The 4903-nt window shown below is 56.0% G+C and overlaps 1 pseudogene; it reads left to right on the forward strand.

The window, feature by feature from the left end:
* The first annotated feature begins 478 nt into the window (after window positions 1-478).
* Window positions 479-3670, forward strand: LOC103304924 (PDZ domain-containing protein GIPC1-like; annotated as a pseudogene).
* Window positions 3671-4903: the final 1233 nt, after the last annotated feature.

Here is a 4903-nt window from a genome sequence, read left to right on the forward strand (position 1 = left end):
ACGCGCCTAACAGCTGTACGTGCCTAACAGCCGTACGCGCCTAACAGCTGTACGTTCCTAACAGCCGTACGTACCTAACAGCTGTACGTACCTAACAGCCGTACGCGCCTAACAGCCGTACGTACCTAACAGCTGTACGTGCCTAACAGCCGTACGCGCCTAACAGCTGTACGTTCCTAACAGCCGTACGTGCCTAACAGCTGTACGTACCTAACAGCCGTACGCGCCTAACAGCTGTACGTGCCTAACAGCTGTACGTGCCTAACAGCTGTACGTGCCTAACAGCCGTACGCGCCTAACAGCTGTACGTTCCTAACAGCCGTACGTACCTAACAGCTGTACGTGCCTAACAGCCGTACGCGCCTAACAGCCGTACGTACCTAACAGCCGTACGTGCCTAACAGCCGTACGCGCCTAAGAGCCGTACGTACCTAACAGCCGTACGCGCCTAACAGCCGTACGTACCTAACAGCCGTACATGCCTAACAGCCGTACGCGCCTAACAGCTGTACGTACCTAACAGCTGTACGTATCTAACAGCTGTACGTACCTAACAGCTGTACGTACCTAACAACTGTACGTACCTAACAGCTGTACGTACCTAACAGCCGTACGTACCTAACAGCCGTACGTACCTAACAGCTGTATGTACCTAACAGCTGTATGTACCTAACAGCTGTACGTACCTAACAGCTGTACGTACCTAACAGCTGTACGTACCTAACAGCCGTACGTACCTAACAGCCGTACGTACCTAACAGCCGTACGTACCTAACAGCTGTACGTACCTAACAGCTGTACGTACCTAACAGCCGTACGTACCTAACAGCTGTACGTACCTAACAGCCGTACGTACCTAACAGCTGTACGTGCCTAACAGCTGTACGTGCCTAACAGCTGTATGTGCCTAACAGCCGTACGTACCTAACAGCCGTACATGCCTAACAGCCGTACGTACCTAACAGCCGTACGTACCTAACAGCTGTATGTACCTAACAGCTGTACGTACCTAACAGCTGTACGTACCTAACAGCCGTACGTACCTAACAGCCGTACGTACCTAACAGCTGTACGTACCTAACAGCTGTATGTACCTAACAGCTGTATGTACCTAACAGCTGTACATACCTAACAGCTGTACGTGCCTAACAGCCGTACGTGCCTAACAGCCGTACGCGCCTAACAGCCGTACGTACCTAACAGCTGTACGTACCTAACAGCTGTACGTGCCTAACAGCCGTACGCGCCTAACAGCTGTACGTACCTAACAGCCGTACGTACCTAACAGCTGTACGTGCCTAACAGCTGTACGTGCCTAACAGCTGTATGTGCCTAACAGCTGTACGTACCTAACAGCTGTACGTACCTAACGGCTGTATGTACCTAACAGCTGTATGTACCTAACAGCTGTACGTACCTAACAGCTGTACGTACCTAACGGCTGTACGTACCTAACGGCTGTACGTACCTAACGGCTGTACGTACCTAACAGCCGTACGTACCTAACAGCCGTACGTACCTAACAGCCGTACGTACCTAACAGCTGTATGTACCTAACAGCTGTATGTACCTAACAGCTGAAGAAATCTATTTTGTTCTTAACACTGAAGCTGCGTCGAGTTTTCAGTCCATTGAAAACCATTTTTAAAAAGGCACCCAGCCCTAACCGGTTTGGCTCAGTGGATGGAGCGTCAGCGTGCGGACTGAAGGGTCCCCGGTTTGATTCCGGTCAAGGGCATGTACCCAGTAGGAGGTCACTTGTAGGATGAGACCTCCTGCCAAGGGTGACTGCCCACCCCCCCCACCGCCCAAGCACATCACTGGTCAGGCGGTTTGGAGGCGGCTGATCGATGTTTCTCTCTCATCGATGTTTCTAACTCTCTATCCCTCTCCCTTCTTCTCTGTAAAAAATCAATAAAATATATATTTTTTAAAAAGTCACCCAATTTTCCAAGCTTTTTAGTTTTCCCTTTTCTCCTTGAAAATGATAAGGAAAAAGCGCACCTTGGTGAATATAATTCTCTCTAAACGATGCTGTGGTTTCCTCCCTGTGGTTTGAAACACGTGACTCTTTGGTGTCCTTCTCTCCCCGCGTGAGCACCAGCTGCGTCGTGTGGACGTGTCGGAAAGCAGGGGACACCAGCCTCCGCTGGGCACATCTTACTCCCCCTTCCCGAGGGGGTCTCCCTGCCAGGCCCTTCTCTCAGCAGGTTCAGGAGAGCCCAGCCGGCGTGGCTCAGTGGCTGAGCGCCAACCTATGAACCAGAAGGTCACACAGCTGGATTCCTGGCCAGGGCACCTGCCTGGGTGATGGCTCCATCCCCAGGAGGGGGCGTGCAGGAGGCAGCAGGGCAATCATCCATGATGTTTCTCAGTCTCACCCATGTTTTATCTCTCTCTCCCTCTCCCTTCCTCTCTCTCTAAACATCAATTAAAAAAAAAAAAAAAAAAAAACATTTTTTTAAAAAGTTTTAAGCAAGGCTTCGGGAGAGGCCCGGGCCGGAGTTTGAGGAGGGCAGGGCAGGGCGCGCGGGGAGGCGGCGGCGCAGAGGAAACTGAGGCCCCTTCAAGTGACGTGGCGTGCCTACGGCTGCACAGCTGGATCACTCTGGCCTCTGGGCTGACAAGGGACTGTGGGGGGCACGGGTAGAAACCGGAAAACCCGGAGGAGGCAGCTGCCCTAGTCTAGATCTCCTGGGCGTGCCCCCTCTTCCCGCTGCTCCTGCCACTGGGACTGGGGCGGCGGGAAAAGGCGCCACCGCCGGTGGAAAATGAAGAAGCTGAGCCAGGCCGTGGCGGGCTGGGTGTGGAGCAGCCGGGGCCCCTGGGTGGAGGGGGGGTAGGGGGGCCCCAAATGGGCTTGCCTCCCCCTCCCCCGGCCCTGCGGCCCCGCCTTGTGTTCCACACCCAGCTGGCCCCCGGCAGCCCCACCTGACCACCGTCAAGGAGCGGTCCGGCTGCCGGCTGCGGAGGCGATGTTCTGCACCCTCAGCGCCCACAGAGCGGACATGGCCAGGCTCCGGGGGGCCAGATGGGGCTGGAGGACCTCATCTTCGCCACGTCAGGGGACAGCGGAAGGAGGTGGAGGTGCTCAAGCCGGAGGAGGCGCTCGGGCTCACCATCACGGACAGCGGGGCCGGCTACGCCTTCATCACGCGCACCAAGGCGGGCAGCGTCACTGACCACATCCAGTCATCAGCGCGGGCGACACGACCGAGGCCATCGACGGGCAGAGCCTGCTGGGCCGTGGGCACTACGAGCTGCCCCCAGGACGCACCTTCGCACGGAAGCTCACGGAGCCCCGCAAAGCTCTTGACATGATCAGCATGCGTTCAGGGGGTGGCCGTCCTGGCTCCGGCCCCGAGCTGGGCACTGGCAGAGGGCCTCTCCGGCTCCGATCCCGGGGCCCGGCCGCTGCAGAGGCTCTGCCTTCGGCCTTTGAGGAGAAGGCAATTGAGAAAGCAGATGACCTGCTGGGAGTTACATGGGCATCAGGGACGCGGAGCTGGCGGCCACCATGGTAGAGCTTGGGAAGGACAAGAGGAATCCAGACGAGCTGGCCGAGGCCCCGGGTGAGCGGCTGGGTGACTTTGCCTTTCCTGATGAGTTCGTCTTTGACGTCTGGGGTGCCACTGGGGACGCCAAGGTCGGCCGATACTAGGCCTCCCCCGGGACCTTGCGATGACCCGAGCCGGGCCTGGTGGGAGCCCCTGGGGTGGGGACACCACCGCCCAGGCTCCGGCATCCGGCTCAGATCCCCGGATGTGGCGTGGAGGTGGGGCTGAGCCTCTGCCCCACTCCAGTCGGTACCACTCCTCCCTAACTCCCAGCCTGGCTGGGGTCCCCAGCTACCCCCCTACTCCCACCCTGTTCCCCACCTACCTCAGCCAGATCAGGCTCTGGGAGGGACCAGCCAGACTGGGCAGCCAGACCCCGCCCGCAACACTTTCCACACCGGCGGCCAAACTGGTCCCTCTGTCTCCCTGCGGCCTCGGGTTCTGTTCGGGGGTCCTGGCCTCCCTGGTTTCCTGACAGGGAACTCAAAAGGGGGAGCGTCCCCCCTCAGCAAATGCAATAATCCCCCTTCCGCCATTCGTCCAGAGGAGCTCCCTACCTCTGCGTTTGAAACACGTCTGCTGTGAACTCCCCCCTCCCCACCCACTCCCGTGTCTCCCTCAGCCCCGCCCTGGACAAACGGCATGAGGACTGATGGCGGTGGGCTTTCGTATGTGAATTTGCTGTCGAACATAAAGACTCTGCTGTTGGGGGGGAAAAGAAAGTTTTAAGAGAGCACAAGTCTAAAAAAGAGATACACAGCCTAATTGTCTGTCTGAGATGTAGAGAAGGCGGGCAGAGATGAACAAAAAGAGAAGGAAGTTTAACTCGTTGCCTTTTATCGACAGCAATTTCCAAGTAGCTTGCTGTTACGAAGGTAACTTTATCCAAATTAACTATTTATTTAATAGTGAATTAGCAGCATCCCTTAGGTCCTAAGGCTTAGGGGACTTCCGCACGGGGCCATCATCCTGGCTAATAGTACCAGCTGGCGAGCGAAGACACCGCACCGACGTTGCCAGCTGATGATGTGGCAAAGATCATGAGATCCTGCAATACACACACTCTAAAGAGCGTTAGAGACCACGCAGACACCAGCTGATGGACAACGAGATTCTACGCTAATGGTGATAATGGGCAGTGCAAGTGTTCCCCGTTTCTTAAACAGGGTATCTTTGACCATTTAAACAAGACAGGCATCCACACACGAGTATACTAAAAAGGCCATTTTGCGTATACGGCTGGAGGTAATGAGCGTAGGAGGAGACATCAGTGTCTTGTTAATAGCTAAGAGCACGCCGGGTTAATCGTGCGTTGATAACTTATTCTTATTCTCCCCTCCTCACCA

Source organism: Eptesicus fuscus, chromosome 12 (genome assembly GCF_027574615.1).
Source record: "Eptesicus fuscus isolate TK198812 chromosome 12, DD_ASM_mEF_20220401, whole genome shotgun sequence".
In the NCBI taxonomy this organism is placed as follows: Eukaryota; Metazoa; Chordata; class Mammalia; order Chiroptera; family Vespertilionidae; genus Eptesicus; species Eptesicus fuscus.